This window comes from Nyctereutes procyonoides, unplaced genomic scaffold, assembly GCF_905146905.1.
Source record: "Nyctereutes procyonoides isolate TBG_1078 unplaced genomic scaffold, NYPRO_anot_genome, whole genome shotgun sequence".
In the NCBI taxonomy this organism is placed as follows: Eukaryota; Metazoa; Chordata; class Mammalia; order Carnivora; family Canidae; genus Nyctereutes; species Nyctereutes procyonoides.
In genome coordinates this window covers 5967064-5988581 of record NW_026575144.1, presented here as the reverse complement: position 1 = coordinate 5988581, position 21518 = coordinate 5967064, and the positions used below count along the sequence as shown (strand labels likewise).

General features: G+C 40.5%; 1 protein-coding gene across 9 annotated transcripts in view; it reads right to left on the bottom strand.

Moving 5' to 3' along the window:
* The window catches only part of RHOBTB1 (Rho related BTB domain containing 1), a 118063-nt gene extending 99063 nt beyond the window's left edge, over nt 1-19000 (bottom strand). For 3 of the 9 annotated variants that reach the window (XM_055308870.1, XM_055308864.1, XM_055308873.1), the window contains exons 1-2: nt 18485-18633; nt 4680-4781 (exon numbers count right to left, since the gene is read on the bottom strand). The gene's annotated coding sequence lies outside the window, so the exon portion shown is untranslated. The other 6 variants (XM_055308867.1, XM_055308876.1, XM_055308865.1 and 3 more) reach the window with 4 other exon arrangements.
* Between the last annotated feature and the right edge of the window lie 2518 nt (nt 19001-21518).

The window sequence follows — 21518 nt, the reverse complement described above, 5'->3', positions numbered from 1 at the left end:
GAAAAAGTGTCAAAATTCACAGTAGGAGCACCCACTCAAAGCTCCATTTCTCTCTCTGAAGTAGGTTACTACACTCACCTAGGGAAATTTCTATTGAATTGTAATTAGGTGGCTAATTAAAAAGTAGATTACCAACTATATTAAAATATGCCAGAAAGATGTGCACATCATTCATTCTTTAATTTAGGAAATCCACCTTTTCCTTAAAAAAAAATTCTCACTGGGAAATACCAGATATAATATGTACCTTTTCTTTTTTCTTCTTACATCACTTTTATTGAAGTAAGTCTAAGATTTTTTTTTTTATTCATTGAGGCAATGGATGTATTTGGAGCTTTCATTAATAAAAAGTACCTACACATAGTTATGATTCTTACAAGAACCAACAGCTATGATAAGAACCCCAAGGCAATGCAGGGTCTCTAGAAGAAGTAATAACTACCATTTATTCACTGCTAATATATGTCAATTGCTTTATCACTTAATTCTCTCAATAACTCTCTGACGTAATTGTCTGCCTATTAGACAGATGAGGAAACTGAGGTCAGAGAAGGCAAATTATCCAAGGTCACACAGCATGAAGGTTATAAAGCTGAAATTCAAACTCAGGTCTCTTTGACTCTGCATTAAGCAAGAGTTTTCACTCTCTAAACTGTTTTAACATGAAGCTAAAACCATTTTTGTTGCATTCAGTTGATTTGAAATTGATAATATTTGTGTATGATATTGTCAAGATCTTCTGTTAATCTTCCTTTAACCAGAAGACCATATTTCCTAACCATTTGTCCATATATCAGTTTATTTTCTAAAGTAAATTATCATCAGGAGACTCTTGAGTCATTTCTAACAGTAGGAGTTAAAAAGTAATAGTCACCTGTTACTTGTAGGTTACTTTTTATTCAACTCTTCCTATTTTTTCCCTAATTTCTAAGAAAGTACATGAACTTTTGTACAATCTTGTCCATTAGTTTGGTAACCAGTCAAGTATTAAGTGGGTCAGTCCATTCCTGAAGGCACCTAACAATTGACCAGTCCATCTAGATGACCAAGCAGATAGGCATGACTGACTATCCTTGCAGTGGGCTTACTGAATTGCTTACAGGACTCAGGCCTGATACCATGAGGGTGATTCAGAGTTCCTTGTCAAACAAATGACAGCAATAACAATGTAATTATACAAATACTTTCTGAGGGCCTCCTGTGTATCAGACATTATGCTATTACAGACATGATGTCAACATACTCCAGGGTTTCTTAGCCTTGGTACTATTCACTTTTTGGACTAGAGGACTGTGTTGTGGGGGTCTGTCCTATGCATCTTGAATTGCAGCATCCCTGGATCCTACTCTTCTGACGCCCATATCACACCCACTGCCTCCAGTTGTGACAGCCAAAACTATCTCCAGACATTACCTAATGTCTCCTGGTGGGGGGGGGAGGGGAATCACCTCTAATTGCTACAGATCTTTCTTTTACCTCCTTAACAACTCCAGGAAGTTGGAATTATTAGACTAATAATATTATTGGTGAGGAAACTGTGGCTCTACGAATTTCAAGTAAAATGCCTAAGGTCTCACAGGAAGGAAATTACAGAGCTGGAATGCACAGAGACTGCCTGCTTCTTTGAAGGCTGTTACGGTGTGACTGGAACTCACAAGTGTGAGATTGGAACTCTCCCACCCTCCTCACTTCTAGATCTCATCGTGGGGGTGCAGCCCAGGGAAGGAGGAAGGCATGCACATGACATAGTACATGGAACTTTTATTGTACCATGCCCTTTTATTTGGCAGAATAATTCCATTTTAATTGGAATTCTGGAAACTAATGAAAAAAAATTACCAGTGTTAGATGGTCTTTTCTCAGGGTTTTTGAATCTGTCTGATTTAATTCTAACCAATTAGCATGCTATTATGGAGGAGTATTATGTTGAGAATCAATATTACACTAAACACTAATATTTTATTCAGTATTAAAAATTTATACAAGTGGTAATACAAGTGCTTTATTCCTATTTTGTCTAAATGAGAAGAAATGCTTCCTTAGGGCGATTCTAGCTACAAAGAAAATGTTATCTTTTTAGGATACTCTTGGCATTAGACTTTACATAGATCATTGGTTAAGTGAATTAATAAGATTTAATTGAATGAAATTTGTTTATTTTATTATAAATATATGAGGTTTTCAGTGTATCAAAACGTTTTCCATTTTATACTCGTATCGCATGTTAAGAGGTCAACAAAAGTGCCTTATTGTTTAATACTGCCAAAAAAGGTCAAAATAATTCATACTCTTCCTGGTTTTCAGATACCCTTCTTCTTTCTCTCCCTTTCTTGCTTCCTCTTCTTTTTTTTCTACTTGGATACTCTATCCTTTTTTGATTCAGATATAATCTTAGGCTGGAAGTAGAACCTAAATGTATCCAGACTCGGCATTCTGTATTTTTTTTTTTTTTTTTTTTTTTGCACAGAGGAACTAATAAGCCTAGATAAATTGTAAACTAGATTAACATCTAATAATCACTAGAGATAGCTCAGTTAGGCATGATTTCAAAACTGGATTTCAAGTCAGCGTTCCAGAGGGTGCCCCTGGGTGCCTTTCCCGGCATTTGGCCTTGCCCCGCACTTTTGTTTTAGACTCTGGCCTACTGTGTGGATCCCGTGGCTCTCCCTGGCATCTCTTCTGTATACTTATACTCTCCTAAATTCAGGAGGTTTTTCAAGCTTCCAAGCCACGGCAGCACTGGAAGATTTCTACAATCTGGATTTAGTGGAGATACTTAGTTTTTATCACTTATGTACTTTAATTCACAACTTCTCAAGTATTTGAAAGCTATGGGAAAAATGATACTTTTAAAAATATCCCTCACTTTGTGAATTAGTATACTCTGTTCTCCAGTATTAGATTTAGCAAAGTTTTGTTTTGTGTTTTAGGGATCTACCCACTGGGTTGGCAAGATCAATCAGTTAATATGCACATACCTTGAAAAAGTTAGTACTCTTTGGGAAAAGGTTGCTTGTAATTCTAAAGGCATATTAGAAGTTAAAAAACTGCCATGCAAAATCAAAGCAAAAAAAAAAATCGTTGAATAAATTAAGCTAACCGAAAAATTAGAAACTGGAAGTATGTTCAGCATAGTAATCACCATTACAAATAGGAAAATTTAAACTAAAAAAAAAACATTAAATGGGTTGACTTTTCTAAAATATTGATTGGATTTCATTAATAAGCATTTTATGCATATGGCTATTCTGAAAGTTCCTTTAAAAATGAAAGACTAATGCCTTAATGAGAGGTATTATTACATGAACATATTTGAATCTGGCTTATGAAAAATAGGACTTGAGAATTTAAAATGTGTGCATAAAATGCAAATGGATTTAATTAACTGAAAACCCATAAGACAGAACTTCTTCAAATAAGCAATTACTTTGGGGACTAATAGAGTAAATAGGATCCTGATTCATTAGCACAAATATCCATATGAGAGAAGGATCAGCAAATTTTATTCTTTAAGTTATTTATGCACACATGGTAATATCTCATTAATTTACGGCTTCAGTAAATTTAAAATCTTTTGATAATTTTTTCATGAGCTGGGCCGACTTTTACCTTTGCTTTGCAAACACTTTATTTATAGGTAGATAATATATGGTGTTTTAAACATTTATTTTCAATCTTGCGTACACTTTTCAGGCACAGAATAAAGTATTTTCAGTGAACCTCAGGCACTTTACAAGCTCCTACATACATCCAATCTATATGCTAATAACGAAATGTTCATATGATTTATTATTACAGGGTCTCCTTAAGGATTTCTACTTTGTAATGTTTTGTTGGAGTTACTATATGTAGTTTAAAGAATAAAGCTCACATTTGTTTGAAAGTTATCTATAATTCAGTCTGCCCACAAATTCAGATATGCCTACTTTTCTAATTTGTTGGAATAAATGAAATTTATTAATGAACATTCACAGCTATACATACAGAATTTTTCTTTTCAATATGCATTAGAACATATATATAAAGAAAAGTAAAGTACAGTGAAGAGTGAAAAAACAAATGATCTTGGGGAAGAACAAAGGAGTGAACTGTCTCAAATCATTTTAAGTCCTTCCGGCATAATATCCTGGTGAAAGAACTTAATAACATGGCCCTTTCTTTAAAAGTGGATTTTGCTCACGTTGGGTGACTCAGTTCTAATCATTTGCAAAGTGATATGTTTTTCTAGTTAAAGACAGTTGGTGCCCAGGCCAAAAGGGGTGGATGCTCCAAACTAGGGCTTCTGGAATGAAGAGAAATGCCACTACACAGCAATCTGGCATTTCTAAATCTTCCTTTTATGTGTCCATGACTTTTCAGAGTCCACATGTCAATTTGCACCAAAGAATTAAAAGGGTGTATAAAATGAGTAGAAGAGTTATGTTATCAAACTCATATGTAGTTCAAAATGACTCCAATCCCAAGACAGATAAAACCTATTAAACTGGAGTTTATGAAAATCACAATTGCACTAAAAAATGGAATATTCCCCTTTTCAAGGAAATATTACAAAGACAGATCTGGATATTATTTATAAATCATGCTACCTTCACACCAGAAACATTTCTTTTGTAAATATTGTGAGGAAATTAAAAGGATATTAAAAGGCAAATCTGTTACCCAAGTTAGTAGTTACTTACCATACGAAGGAAGAGAACAGGCTTCAATTCCATTTTCATAACTTAATCAAGAATACTTGATGAGAGAGGCCTCTTTCACGTGCTTCTTGAATGTTATAAAATCTGGGGAAGAGATAGAAGCATGGACTGTTTCATCGTCAAGAAGAAAACTGCTCAAAACAATACTAGTTTCTAATGTCAGTGGTTAGTTCTCATCTGGACAAGAGCTATGACAGCCAACCATATGCCATCCAACCATCAGCCTGCTGCCAACAAAAGTTTGAGCCAGATAGGCTGAAATGACCACTGCCCCTAGAGAAAGAAGACCCAAAGGTTGACTGCCACTCAGTACTTGTCTGAGTGAACTTTATGTCCTTAACTTCACTGAGGCTCTGCTGCCTCATGGCTCCTGTGGGAGTAATAATACTAGATAGTCAGTGACTTGTTCTAGCCATCATAGGAGATGATGTCTGGAAAGACTTTTAGTTAAGAGTGAAAGTATTTAATTTATTTATGCCCTGGCTCTTCATCTTAAAGATTCGGGGTGGCTTCCAAATAGAAAAATAATGAAATATGAATAAAAAGAACAGGGCTGAGAGTAAAAAAAAATGGAGGAAGTTCTCATGCTGCCTATATTGGTCGACAGTTGAAATAATTGAAGTTACCATTTGGGTTGGGATTTTTGGTAATTTAGGTAAAAGGAGAATACAATTTCTTCTATAACTTAGAAAGGAGAAAATGCATTACTTCCCCCAAAGAAATCTTCCTGATACAAAATTAATAGGGAAATTTTTCATGGACAACATAATATATGGACAGTGAAATAAAATGAACTATTTCACAAAAGTGGGACTGACTGCCTACCTGAAGCTGAAGGGCAAAACAGTGTTTATTTTTGGAGGTAGTTATTATCATCATAAAATTCTATTACTCCTAGAGACAAACATGAAACTTGAATTAAGGAAATACTATATATAAACCCACTGACTCCCAATTAACAAATCAAACAGCACTTCTCCTTGATTGCGCACATGTGCACATGCACACACATGCAGTTTCTTTCCTTAAATCATGTTCAGTAGGGGGGAGGAGCTTCCGAGGGAAGTCACTGATGGTGACTGTAGGCTGGCCACCGCTCGTTCATAAGTAGAGGATAGAGCTGCAGGGATGAAGTGTGAACCTAGATATGATACAGAACTGACAGCTGCACCCCTTCCATGGGGCCTATTCAAAAGGAAAAGGAAGGAAAAGAAGATACAACCAAATGATTATATAGCTGACCCTTGAGGGTGCTGATCCCTCAACAGTTGGAAATCTGCATATAACTTCTGACTCCCCTCAAAACATAACTATTAATAGCCTGTTGCTGACTGGATGCCCTACTAATAGCATAAGCAGTTGACTGACACATATTTTGTATGTCCCATGGATTATATACTGTATCCTTACAAAAAAGTGAGCCAGATAAAATGTTATTAAGAAAATCATAAGGCAGAGAAAATACATTTATAGACTGTACTATATTTATAAAAAAATCTGCTTGTAAGTGGACTCCTGCACTTCAAGCCCATGTTGTTCAAGGATCACCTACATAAGTGAAACAAATCACAGTCCTCATCCTTGAAATCCACATGTTTTTTCATGACTTTGAAATTTCACTTCCAATCTTGCAGGAAATTCCTCTCAACTTTCCTCTTCTCCCTCTTCTTCTCCCTTCCTTGAATGTGGGCCTTCATCAAGGTTCTTCACTTTGCAGCAATTTCATTTACACCAATAGCTTAAATGTCTTAAATTAACACTGTTTTTCAAGCTTTCTGGGCTAGATCCTTATCCCCATCATGTCCTGAATTTGCTTTTCCATACCTAAAATCAGTGGCATTGTCACTCTCCCTGGCTTGATAATATGGCATCCCCTTCATTCTCCCCCATCACTGCACCTTCCAAACCACACACAAATAACTGACTATGACCCTTTGTGCACAAGAAGCTCCACTTCCCTTTGACATGTCCAAGGCCATCATGATGGCAGAAACTCATCCACTGTCCACCATCTCCCATCCCGGCAGTGGCCTCCCATCTCATGTACTCCCTGCTTCCAGTCCCCATCACCTCCCAGCTCTCCTGATGATCCCGGTTTTCTTCCTAAACCTCATGCTTCTCCACTTGCTTGAAAACTTCTGATACTTCCAGGCAGTGTAGGATCGAGTCTAGGGACTCTTTGGCAGAGCTTCCCAAGATCCCAGGTTGGTGCATTTACTACTTTCCATATAATCTCTTTAAATATTCCAAACCATTTCTCTTCATTCTTCCTCTTCTCCAAGTGATTTCCTGTCTCTGTGATTTTGCTTGCTAGCTTCCTCTTGTCTGAAATGCTCATTTTTTAATGCACAGTTCAAATACTACCTCTTTTAGGGATTTTCCTGAATTCTTGTGTAAGAATTTAGTGTACCTTTCTCTTCAAACCCAAGGATCACTGCAACCTTACTACAAGAATCCCATTTATAGTAAACTCTTTCTTTTCTTTTTTTAATAAAGATTTCATTTATTTATTTGAGAGTGTGCAAGCAAGAACAGAGGGAGGGGCAGAGAGAAAGGGAGAAACAGACTCCCTGCTTGGGGATGTGGGGCTCAATCCCAGGACCCTGAGATCATGACCTGAACTGAAGGCAGAGGCTCAACCAACTGAGCCACCAGGCTCCCTTGACTTTATTTTCCAAAGCTCTAAACACAGCAGTGCCAAAAGCCCTCATAAAGCTTACAGTCTAGCTAGGGAAGCCCTGATTTATTCACATTTCTAACTTCCTTGGGGTAATGTTCCATATTTCTTTATGTAGGTGCTCTATAAATTATAGATTAGATGATTTTGAAACATCAATTAGCACTATGAGAGGCTCTGAACAAAGGATTAAGAACACCATTCTAGAAAATACTTTCTGAATAAGTGACAATAGCAAGACTGTCCAAATTTGGGACACTAAAGGAATGAAAGGAAAGAGGATGAGAAAAAGAAAAATAGACGTGGACATGTTATTTGCCTCTCTTTTATTTTAACACAGATTTGATTATTTTATAAAGCAAGTAAGGTTTGTATCAGAAGGAAGATGTTGCATTTGTGTCAGTGAATCAGATCGCAAAATATTTAGTCACTATGCGCTTGAGATTATCACATGAAATCTATCTTATAGCAGATCGCCCATGAGGGCTGGAAAATATCTTCCTGGTACCTCTCTTAGTGCCTGGCATATATATTTTAGTATTTTAGTATTTGTCGATTGAATAAGTGTTTCTCTCCAGCTGCCCTCCAATCTCTTGCTTCCCTTTTTTGTAGCCAAACTACTGCAAATAATTACCAATAGTCATCTTTCTTTTCTTACCTCCCATTGGCAGTTCACGCCTCTGCAGTCTGACCTTTGCCTCGTCACAGCGCTAGCTGGCTAAGGTATTAACTTCTACTCTGCCCTTCCCCTTCAGACGTCTGTGTCGTGGCAGGTGCTGGGAGGGAAGTTGAGGCTGCAGTTCACCTCAGAGGAGTTGCTGAGAATGTGCTGTGCAATGCGTCAGCCCACAGCCTCCTCCTCTTTCATGGGATGCCAACAAGTGGGTGAGGCGGGTCAATACTGTTTCATGAACATCTGGTTTATTTACCCTGGTCACACAAGCACCACTGGGTGGAGGAACATGCAGTGCTGTGCTCATAAAATTCCTTGCTGTCAGGTTCACATTTTCTCTCGAGTTCAGGCCGCAGGGCCTCTCTGCTCAAAACCCACCCCAGTTCTACTCTATACGGGTCACAGACATGCCAAAATGGCTTTCTTGTCTATCATGCCAGCTCCCCAAGTATCTTTGTTAAGAGAGATGTAAAATATGAAATGTGAAATACTCTCAAACAGGCACGGCCTCAAATAGAAGCAGTTAGAACTCTAGTTCCCATACATACCACTTAGCGATCTCTCTTTATTTTCATTCAAAACAATTCTCTCCTGATTGGTGCTCTCCACTCTTGCTAAATAAAATAAACAGCTCTCAATCTTCCACATCCAAGCCAACTGACCACTCCCACCCTCTTGAAATGAAATCCTTGCTCCCTTGCTCCCTGTGATCCGGCAACTTCCTGAGTTTCCTTCTATTTCATTCCTCCTTTCGTCCTTTCCAAGCTCATCCTTCACTGCTTGGATGTTATGGATTTGAATTCCTTAAGACTTTGGTCCTAGCATTCTGTTCCACCACTCACTTTATAATCTTCCTGTAGATAGTCTCATCTATGGGTCATATCCATCATAACCAGAACTATGGATTAAAGATGAGTCACAAGTTTACATCCAAACCCTAGAGTTTTCTGACAAGCTCCACACCCATAGTCCAATGTCTTTTGGGTCTGTCCTCTAATGTTTTCTACAGAACTCAGACTCTGTATGTCCATCTGAACTTAGCATCTTCCTCCTTCCGTGTTCCCTTATACTTCCGTATGGGCTCTCCATAAATACTGCAGAAGACGGCCTGTCAGCTTACCTCCTCTATGCCTCTTGAATCTATTCTCTTGTTAGCAATCACCAGCATCTCATCCTTCCTCCCCTAGGCCATACTATCAGGATCTCGGTACTGTTAATGTTCAACTGGGCTGTGTAACTTTCTCTCCTGGCCAACGCATACTTTGCATTGTAGCCAGAAATATTTCTTTGAATTATTGAATTGATGATGTGACTAATTATGATCCTCCCATTCGCCTCTCCCAACCTCCTCATTGGTTCTGGGATAAAGACATATTTTTTTGCTATGGCTAAAAAGCCTTTCGTGGTGACAGCCACTGATCATGTCTCCAGACTTGTTCTGTTTGCCCCTGCTCTCTGTATTCCAGCCACTTGATCTCCCTTCAATCCCTCACGTTGCTTCCATTCTCTTCTTGCCATACATCGCGAAGCTTTCCATACCTTCCACGACATGCCTGCTGCCTGTACTCCTTGTCTAGTTGACTCCTGTCTCTCATTTAGATATCACTTTCCAGAACCTTGTGGCTCTTCTCTGTGGCATATTTAGAACAATTTCAGTTTCATACCTATTTGTGTAATTTCTTCTCTGTCTTTTCCCCACCCACCAGCCTGTGGGCCAAACAAGGGCAGGGATATGGAAGCAGTTCATTGTATCCTAACAATGTCTGATACTTAGTGGGTACTCAGTAAAGTTGACTTTATTGAACACGTGTATAAAATGAGCATGGAAATAAACACATATAAATTCAGTGTGAAAAATGTACCCATTGCGTAGCATTTAAAAATTCTAAAGATAAGCACAGCATTGAGATCAGTAACGGGAGCACTGGGAGCTTTTGGAGGATTTAAGAAATTAAAGTAGGAGGGCTTCTTTTCTCACACAGATTTAGTAGTGGGTTGATGGGAGTGATGGGGATTTTTTTAATGGAAAATTTTACCTGGGCTAAAGCAACTGGTTTTAGCATATAAGAAATATGCTAAGGTATGAATATAGTGCTTTCCAACCCTACTGCATATATTGAACAAGAGCCACTGCAAGGAGAGGAGGATGATTGAGACCAGGGATGTGCTAGGGAGGCAAAGGAGAGAAGAGGTTTCAAAAATGTTTTAGTCTCCGGATTGTGGGTATTCTGCTGGGTATGCCTTTTTATATCCTTGCTTCTAAAATCCATGTCATTACATGCAATATAATTGTCTCTGCTTCCATATGGCAACAGAATTCTAGCAACTATATCGGGATCTCAATAAATAGGCAAAACGAAAATGTTGCATAAGTTGTTTTCCCTCAGTTACTTTCCAAATAGAACCCCCCCAATAATAAAACACAAATTTTGTAAATTAGAATAGTATCAGTTATGAATGCAATTTTGCAATTATGAGAGTAAAAACATTCCACATTGAAATAAGAAATGCCATCTGATTTTGATTTAACTCAAAGGGGGAAAAACACACTCCATTTAAGAATGACAAATAAAGCTGTCAATGTGATCCATTTATATAGACCCTCCGGAATGCCACAAATCCACAGAATGTTCCGAGAAGCTAGTTATTGTATTTGCTCTCTCAAAGAGAGAAGGCGTAGAAGTTCCTGACAGCCTGTTATCCAAGGAATCTAAGGTGAAGGGGAATAACAATGTTAGTCAACATCCTAGGTGCAGACGCCTTGAAGGGAAGAAGGAGAGCTTCGGGCATCTCTTTTTAAATAGCATGCAGTGGCAGAAAGGGTGGAATGGTGAGGGAGCTGATGGGTGTAAGACAATGGAGAAGGACCATTTGTTTTCCTCATCTGTCCCCGACCCCTCCTCCTCTGAATTCTACGAGGGTCTTACTGACCCACTGAGGCCTTGTTCTGCAAGGCCTGTTGACAGAAATTACGGAAAACTGTAACATCTTCATTATAAACATCCCCGTGCCAGTTATTTTTGAACATTTGTTATAGGTTATTTCAGGCTCAGGTACAAGGACACTTTCCACAAATGAACATTGGAAATATAATCTCCATTCTTTATTATGACACTGAAATGTTCTTCTAAGAAGCAGTTTGCTATTAAATACACATCCATGTATTCATATATAAGTATATATAAAACATGACCCTCTGCAGGACATCACTGATTATATTTTTCTCTGCATTGGCTACTAAAAAACTGAGAACAAAATTTGTTACTATCTTCTAGCAAGAGTGTTGCATTTCATGGCATAAATTTTGAGTATGAATCTCTCTCCTGGCCCCATCTTATGTTCTTAGCCTTATTTTTTTCCTTTGGCTCATTTTTTCTTACCTATTTGAAATATATTTTATACTGCTGTACAGTATGTATTTTTATTAGCCTTTCTCTATAAGCCTTAAATCCTTTCCAGTGTATAAATAAAACATTCAACATTTGTAGATGCCTTTTTTCCCTTTGGAGGGTTGCAGAATTTTCCCAAGGCAGCATATAATTTATTACTATAGATGCATGAATATTAACACATTGGTATTCATAGTAATTAAAGTTTTTGTGATATTTAGTTTAATATTTCAGTTAGATTTTCTTAATATTTATATATATTTTCAGAACTGGGATTCCTAGCGGAGGTCCATGGACTCAAATTATGTGAAAAATTCTGAGCATGTAAAATTTTATTAATGAGGTATTTCATGATTTTATCCAATTCTGAAAGATGACTTTGACCCAAAAGATTAAAAAAAAATATTACTGCTTTGCAGTGGAATAATCAGAGCTTGGTCTTCTAACTTTCAACTAATTGACAGACTTATTTATTGACAACCCACTAAGTGCCTGGCACTGTAATAGATGCTAGGTAGCTATTAGAGCAGTAAATAGTGATAAATGTGTAGGCTTGACCTCTAACCTCAGGGTACTTCTAGTCCAGTGGGGGAGGGTGAAGGTAGACAATAAAAAAATGAACATAAAACAAACAAGCAATTATCTGAGGGGAGAATATTTGAGATCGAGGGACCAGCTTAATGCAAAGCCTCTAAGGGACATGTTATAATCCACAGATCTTCTAGGAAATAGGAATGATATTCACTTCAGTACTTCAGTCTAGAAATATCAGACTAATGATCTTATGCATAGAAGTTTGTTCCTTGTTTTCATTTTTTTTTAAAGTTAGATTTCCTAAAGTGAGGGAAACTTATCCTCAGAAAAAGAATGCTCTGTATTTTATTATACATTAACTCCACTCAAGAAGTACTTGAATCTACCATCTTCAAGGCAATATGAGAGATGCCCTCAAGGTGCTCAGCACAGACCAAATAAAATATAACTGCCATACATGTAACTATAATGTGCCGTAAACCAATCCTGAATTGTTCCGTACCATAGGTTTATGAGCCAAGTAAATTCTATGGCCCAGACGCTTTAATATACAGTTTGAAACCCAAAGCTCTTTAGAAAGGCACCAATCACCCTGTAAAAGCTGAAGATGGATGAGCTGGGGAAAGCGACACATAATGAAAGCTAGGATTAAAAATTCTTGGAAATAAGAACACTGTATTCTGTGGTTTGGAAAATGCTCTAAATAGCCCTGGCTGTGTAAATCAATAAATTAAGATGTGACTAAAGATCATAAATATCTCCCACATTATTAGTTGCTTTCCTGAATTAAATTCTTTATACATATATTAAAGGACATACCGATAAGATGAAGATGACACTGAGGTCATAGAATTCTATGGGACGCTTACTGTGTACAGGAAACCACGTGAGAACTCTGTGCTCATGCCCTTGGAGGTAAGGGCTATTATTAGTTCTGTTTTACAGATACGGAGAGACTCAGGTTAGAGAAGCGAAGCCAAGCCATTTGCCTGGTCACAGAGCTAGTCACAGGAGACAGCTGGGATTGGAACCTAAACAACAGTCTGACTACAGAGCCCCTGTGATCCCATCTCCAGTATCATCAGCCAGCTCTGGGAAGGCAGGTTGCTGTGTGAATTATCTCTGATAAACTCATCTGCTTTGTGGTTTAAATGGCTTTGGGGAACAACTTTCTGAATGATTAGCCTGAGCTTATCATGTGCAAATTAATTTAAATATTAGCCTAAATGAAACAGTTAAGATGGCAAATCTTCTATTTAAGAGTAACACATGCAATTAAAGGTTCCTTGACTTTAGATCAGAGTGTATGATTTAGATTGTTCACAATATTCCCTCTCCTAGGAAAAATAACGAAGAGTCAAATGTATTTAACGTCCTCCATTAAAAGTACAAACATTATTTTACTAACTTGCTTCCGTGCTTACTGTCTTTTGATTACAAAATTCTAACTTGGAAAAGGGAGATTTTAAAAGTTTATACAAATCCAGATCAAACAATCATTTTTTTCCTTTTTTTACTCCCTCAAACCATTTTTGGAGGCTGCTGGGCCACCCATTCGCCCTTAGGCAATAAGGGTGGTAGTAGCTGTGGTAGCGTATCCTAGCACTAGATACCACTGATTGAAGATTTATGCGGTATCTTCCACTGTGCCAAGCACTGTACAACTTCATTTTATCCTCACAACAACCCTGTTGATAGCTCCTATTATTATCCCAAATTCCCAGTTTAGGAGCTTGGGACCCAGAGAAACTGCATACACCCTGAAGGCTTCTTAGGTTGTTAATGAAGGAGCTTGCACCAGGCCTGTAGAGACTAGAACCCAGGCAGCCTACAGTTTCACTGTGCCATCTCCCATTGTCTGATCATCTTCTCATCTCTAATTGACACGTCACGAAGGACACACTGTTTCCCAATATAGGCAGTCTAAACTATTTAGAATTTAAGGTTGTCCATAATCTGGACTTTTAAAAAACCAGTCCAAGCTAATTTATCAATATTCTGTACTAAATACATCTCAGAGCCTAAGGGAAGCTGCATTCTGTCAAAGCTTTAAGAAGTCTCCTAAACCCACAATCCAGCTAAATTCCCCTGCTCTTAAAGGCCAACTTCACATTCCACTTTTCCAAGCTACCTTCTAGAGCCACCAGCCCAGAGGAAGTAGTTTGAGGAGCTGGCCTCTGCTGTCTACGTTGCAGATGAATCGGATGTCCCCAAGGGCTTCAGCAGCCTAGGATCCTTGGAGTAGTATGATAGTTCTGTTGGAAAGTGCCATTGGGTATTTTTTCCTCAGGATTGTGTTCAGAGCTTTTATCAATTTCTCAAAGCTTAACAACCACTCAGCATTACCAACCCCCAGCCCCCTGCTTCCCCACCCCCCGCCTACCCCCAAGTTCTGGAAAGTAATGACATTAAATGCTAATGTTCACTGAGCAAGGTTGCCAGATTTAGCAAATAAAAATATTATATGGAACATGCCTATACTAAAACATGATTTGTTGTGTATTTGAAATTCAAATTTAAGCGAGCATGCTGTACAGGATCTGCAACCCTTTCTTTCTACTACACTGAATGTAATCACCTAGAGGGCAAGGGGCTTCATTATTGCTCCATAGAACTTAACACTGAACATTTATTGCTAATTGATTTACTCTTGTGATCCAACAGAAACATTTTGTAATATTCTTGATTTGGGGCTGATATCTAACTCAGTAGGTATACCATTATTTTGCTACAAGGAAACAGAGTCCCATCATACCTAGTGTGCTATTTGCTAGCTTCAAACACATCAAGCTTTTCTCCAATTATCTTTGTTTAAAAAAATCCTCTTATAAGGAACCTGGAAAAGTTCAAAACATACTAAAATTATTATTGGATCTCAAAGTAATCTCAAAGTAAGGTCTTCAGACTATTTGAGAAAATCACGAAAGGTGTTAAAAATGCAGTTGTCTGGGTCCAAACTCAGACCTATTAATTCAGAAATGTGCAGAAAGGCTCTAAGCAATCTGGGTTTTTAAAAGCCTTCCAGATGATTTTTATGCCCTCTAAAGTTTAAGGACTGCTCTTTTATGGGATGTAATACTCTAGCAAGGATTGCACTTTAAGTTAGAGAAGAAAAGTTATTTTAGTCCTTAAAAACAAGCCATCATCATTTGGAGTTCAAAATATCAATCATCTTTTAAATGTATCTTGAATCTATCATGGTAGTGGTAAATGCTCAGCCCTGTAAATTTGCCATTTGGAGCTCCCCAGCCTTTAAACTGAACTGGTAAACTAATGATAGGTATTTAAAGGCTGCCTGCTGGATCATTAAAATAGTAAATGAGTCACTGAAATTTATACAGGCCATACAAAATTTTAAAATAAGATTATCTGAAGTAGAATATTCTTCTGTGTACTAATGCTACTATCTAGGATTGGTCTGGGAAACCTAAGCCTCTTTGGAGTTTCTGGAAAAAAAGGTATCATTGCCTAAAGCTTCCTACCCCTGTTGACTGGGTTGTCCCTGAGATTTTTGACTTCTTGGTGAGAGGTGTGCAAGTCCGGAAATCAGGACGCATAGGTTCTATACTTTATGTTCTGTGTGTCCTCATCAATAAAACAATAGTTTGGACCATCAGTTGGTCTCCAGTGTGTCTTCTGAACCCAAGTTCCTATTATCATTCTGAGGTTCAGTTTTCTCTGTTGTAAAATATGGGGCTTGGACCATGTGTCTGTTTATCCAGTGTGTCCCAGGATAGTCAGGTTATCTCCGTTACTATGCCTAGATCCCCATTCATAATTTAGGCTCACTGTAATAGTGTAAGATCGATGATACTTCATTGGGGTTTTTCCAGGGATAGGACAATATATGGGCCATTAGCACATGTCCTTTGTAGGAGATAATTATTCATTATACAGTTATAATCACATAATTCATAATTATTCAACACACATATTGATCACAGCTATGTGCCATGTGTCACTGTGCTAGACCCTGGGAATGCAGTAATGACAAAAGTCACACAAAAGGAGATCTGGCCTCATGCAACGTACAGTCTGAAGATAAAAACAACAGCCACATATAAACTGGTGTGTAGGGAGATCCCTGGGTGGCTCAGCGGTCCAGCGCCTGCCTTTAGCCCAGGGCGTGAGAGTCCCGGGATCGAGTCCTGCGTCAGGCTCCCTCATGGAGCCTGCTTCTTCTTCTGCCTGTCTCTCTCTGTCTATCCTGAATAAATAAATAAAATCCTTAAAAAACAATAAACTGGTTCCTTAAAAAACAATAAACTGGTGTGTAAATAAAATAAGTGGTTTGTTTGTAACCAGTGTTTTAAAGGGATCACTGGGCCTGAGAGAGAAAATATCAGAAAAGTGTTTGGGAAAGGCCTCTTGGAGGAGGCGATATTTACTTGGACCCGCAGGAAGAAAAAAAAACCAGGGAGGGGGTTGGAGGAAAGACCCAGGCAGAGAAGAGCATATTCTGGAATCCCTTGGGAGGAGCAGTTTATGTGCTTGGCATCCAAACATCCATCTCTGAGAGATAATTTCATCCAAAACTAGAGAAAGGAAATCAGAGGCCCAGAGGGCTTCAGGGACTCATCTGAGGTCAAATGGCCAGTCAGTTGGTGGGAGAACTCTTCCACACCTCAGTCCAGAATGTGAGCCCTTCTGAGGGGTCAGGATCATAATGCAGCAGGAAGCACCACAATGCTTTGGTTCAAATCCTAGCTCTTTGACTCATAAACTGCTTGTCCATGGGCACCAGAGCTTCTTTGAGACTCAGTTTTCTTTTGTGTGAGACACAGATGACATCGACCACATCAGATTGTTACAGGGATTTAGTGAGAAAATGTGGCTCGGTGCCTGGTATATCACAGCTGCCCAATAGATGCAAACTCCTTTGATTCTTCACCTAGTGCTCTCTCACCCATACCACATTGTTGGAAAATACGTAGGGGCAGAGGTCAAGTTATTTGGATAAAGGAAGAGTGTAACAGAGAGGAAGTTCTGGAATACCGGGCCAGTGCCCAGCTGAGCAGCTATCCATCTGAGGGCTGAGTGGAGGAAATGAGGAAAGGCCGCTGACTGGGGAGAGACATCTAGGAAAAACATCCCCAAATTCGTGGTTCTGCTCACGACTTAGTCTGTTAGTGGGGGAATCTAAAGTTGTCTTCATAAAACAGAAAAGACCATCCTTCGTAATATTTATACTTAAAATTAGCGTATAAGAAACAGGTTTTACTCTAGGAGACCAGTAAGCAGAAAAGTGACACCCTTTATTATTAAATTCACATGAAGAGAAAAATGTGATGCTAACATGTCACTCAATCCACTGGGAAAAATTAATTTAATTATCTGCAGGATATTAAAATGATTGCTGGTATTAAGGATGCTTAAAAACCAAGCCCATGATATTGGAGGAATGAATAATTTATCTAAGTAACTATGAAGATTTTCTTCATTGTGAGCAAAACCACAGATTGAACTTCAGCCTTAAAATATGGAGAAGCATATTTCATGGATTAAAGCGGACAGCCAGCTCTAAGGCCATCCCACAAAACCTGTTTGCTTTCCCCTTAGACTTATGCAAAACCTAAGGGAATATTTATGGTTCTGGCACACTGAACTAGGGCTGAATATTTCTTAGTTTCAGGAGTTCACTGGGTCCCTTTTCCCCCAGCCATAAGGTAAGTGCCATTCCATATATAACTTTTGAAATGCTGCTTGCTTTATGATTCTCTGCCGATGGTGCCTTATGGGAAAAGTTTTATTTCAAAGTTTCATAGGATGTGAATTGAACTCATTATTTTTCTCCAAACTCATTGTTTAATTGACAGGAAACATGCATTCTAAATCATCTTGTATGCACGGCAGAAGCAGCTACATAAATTTAACAATGGGTGGATTATTACTATTTTGCATATTTATGGAGTTTTATATTCAGGAAACATTTTACAAATCTTTTATTAGTTAATCCTTACACTTACGAGTGAGGCTGACAGGTGGTAAACAATGCTTTGGGTTTTAAATTGCCAATTCGTGAAAACTTTAATGGGGAAAAAAATCAACAGCATTCCTCCTTGCTGCCTCCTTGCTAAGAGCACACCTTTGATACTTTTTTCTTCCCACCAGAGACCAAGGCTAGAGGCCTGCAAGTAGGTTGGTGCCCTCCTGAAACACAAGAAAGGAGAAGGGAGCCCATCCCAAGTCAGGTGGCCAACATCAGGGGAAACTTCACAAGACACCAAGGTGATATTGACAGCATTCCCAACAAAGACACATCCCAGGAACAGAGCACATAAAAATACACATTAGGAAGCATTTTTTTTTTTTTCTGCAGCTATACTGTTAATTTGGTTTTCAGTTCTAACGATGCCATACATACTGGACCCACACTCTAATGATATCACCAAGTCTCTTAAAATGAATGCATGTATGTGAAAGAAAATCAAACCTAACTCAAACTAAGAAAGTTTGTATTTTCTTTCCTCAAAAAGTCACAAATCAAAAACACTAAGCAACTTGGAACACTCACTACAAACTTTTTAGGATCCTCCAATGTGCCCCTCCTCCAGACACGAGAAGGTGTGGGAGAGCAGGGCCCAGAAAGCCTCCGCGCACGACAGTCTCATTGTTGACCCAGACCTCTTAGAGCCTGGGCTTTCAGAGCTCCCGCACCAAGGAAAACCAATCACGCATCACCTGAGGGTTGGACGCGAGGAGCCGCAGACGCTGCATCTACTTTCTGAAGACTCCAGCAGGGACACGTCCTGCCCAGATCCTAATCTCTTCTGAGTGACAGTGTCTCTACCCCTCTAATCCCTCAGGCCTCCGCCTCCTCCTGCGTTGCGTGTGTGTGTGTGTGTGTGTGTGTGTGTGTGTGTGTTGGAGGACAGTTAGGTTGGAGGGTGCAGAAAACAAGCAAAGTACCTTGGCAGCTCGCACCCTCTGGGTCCCTGTGCTTTCTCAGTGCAGCTGGGCAGCTGTCAGGAGGTCAGCGTAAGGTAACCAGGTCACCCCCCTTCCGGGAGCATCGAGGGATGCTCCAAGCCCTCGCGTCCCCTGAGAGTGCGGGTGACCGGCGGGGGCCGCGCCCCTCGGGGCCCTCGGAGTGCCCGCCCCCGCCCCCGCCCCGGCGCGTCCCGATCCCCCAGACCCCGCCCCGCCCCGCCCCGCCCCGCCCCGCCCGCGCCGGCTCTACCTGCGGACGCTGGAGGCTCGGCGGCCGCGGCTCGCGGTCCCCCGGCGGCCCGGCTGGCGCTCCGGCTGGGTAGAGCCGCCCCCGCCCCCCGCCCCGTCTCCGTCCTCGGGCACCCCCGCCCCGCCCCGCCCCGCCCCGCTGGCCACCCCGCTGCGGCTCTCCGCGGGGCGGGGGCTGCGGGGCCGTCCCCACGCTCGCCGCCTGCTCGCAGACCTCCGGGCGGCGCCCCGGGCCCCCGCTCCTGGCTGGGCCCCCCTCCTGGCTGGGCCCCCCCTCCTGGCTGGGCCCCCCCTCCTGGCTGGGCCCCCCCAGCTGGCACCCGCGGCGCCGCCCTCCCCGCCCTCCGGGTCCGCCCGAGGGGCCGTGCCCCCGCCCTTGCCTGCGCAGGGAGGCCCGCAGGGGCCGCGCCCCGACTCGGCGTCCCCACGACCCACCTCTGGGACTCCCGGGGGGCGCCAGGAGGGGGGCGACTCCTTCTACCGGTGGAGGCCAAGTCTGGGGAAAGTTTCTGGCCGTGTCAAGGGTCAGCCTTTTCTGGTAGGGACGTTCTCTAGCCGAGAGATAGGAACCCAAGCGATGCTATCTGCGGTTTCTGCTGACATCACCGACTGCACATCGCTCCGTGTCGCGTTGGGGAGTCCACACAAAGCCTCCCTGTCAGTACGGCAGCCGGCAGCCGTCCGCACGTTCGCCCTCCCAAACCCTGGCCAGAGTGACATTTCCGTGGAAGGGTTAAAGGAACTTCATTTTTTAATAAAAAGTTGATGCTGGAAACCAGTACATTACGTGCTAGCTCTGCCCCAAGCTCCAAGGGTGGTCACTTCTGGTTAGTTGAGACCTTCTAGTGACCAGGATTACATAGGCCGCTCCTTACTTTGCACTTTCGAATCTCCAGAACTTTCCTCTCTTTAAGCCACCTTTTTTTTTTTTTTTATTTTGATTTCATTTCCCTGGCTATATGGAGGAGGGGCGAAAATGAAATGCAACAAAAACAATTTGGAGAGCTTTTAACAGCTGGTATAAAAGTTTATGGGAGAGACAGTCTGCAATCATTGGCAATAAGATTTGAAAATTATCTGTAGACCTCATTCTTCAGTTTTACCATTTTGCTTGAGTTTGAATTATGGAAGGCTAGTGGTATCTATTATCTTTAGCAGCAATAACACTTTTCTAAGAATTATTAAGCAGATTAAATGTATAATATGGTTATCATGTCAGATCAGGGTAAAACTCTTCTTTACAGAAGAATGTGTTAACCAGCTGAGAGGAGACACAACATCTTTTTTGGAGTAGTAACATTGGTTTTGTCTTGGAATTTAAATGATACAGAAAGATAAGAGAAAATATAGACTCTCTGTAGACCTACCTGCTACCTAATGAAAATATTGCCTTTTTAGCCTCCCCGTTTCTTCCAATTGCTCCTAAGAAGCTGTAATTTAAAGATTTCTCAAAGCTTTGTTTATTCATTTATTCTTTAAATTGTTTAATGGCGATGTCTGGGGCACAGTGGGTCAAGCATCTGCCTTCAGCTTAGGTCATGGCCCGCAGGGTCCTGAGATGGAGTCCCGCATCAGTCTCCTTGCTCATCGGGGAGCCTGCTTCTCCCTCTGCCTGCTGCTCTTCTTGCTTGTGCGCTCTCTCTGACAAATAAATAAATAAAAGCTTTTTACAAATAAAGTATTTATCGAGGACTCAAAACCTGCCTGGCATTGAGCTTGGTGCAGGTGATAGAAGGGTGCACTAGAGAGATAGATACAAGTCCTACCTTCCAGGAGCTCACATTCTAATGTGAAGCGGGAGATAGCCACTAAATAGGCAAGTGCAAACATAATTAATTGCACCTGTGAAAAGTATGTGGCAGTAAGGAGTGCCAGGAGAGGACACTCTCCAAGTGGTCTGACTTTTAGATTCCTGCTTTGTTTTGAACCCTAGAATTATTTAAATGCTGTAAAGATTTTTTTTTTTTTTTGCTAGCCTTTCTTTCAGGTCACACATTCAGTCTATCAGGAAACCCTGATATTTTCCAAATCTAACCCTAACTACTACTCTCCCAAACCAGTATGGCCTATATGATTTCTGAAAAAGGCTCTGTACATGTCTTCCTGCTCTCAGTCTTGCTCGTATGGTCTATTATCCATGGAGAATTTAAGGTTACTCTTTAAGAGTGTATGTGTTAGCTCAGACCCGCAAATTCATATATTGAAGCTCTAACCTGATCAAATTTGGAAATAGGGTCTTAATGGAGGTAATTAAGATTAAATGAGGTCATAAGTGAAGGGCCCTGATCTGATAGGATGAGTGTCTTTATAAGATGAGATGCTGGGGAGTTAGTTCACTGTAGTACTGATGAAAGGCCGTGAGAGCACAT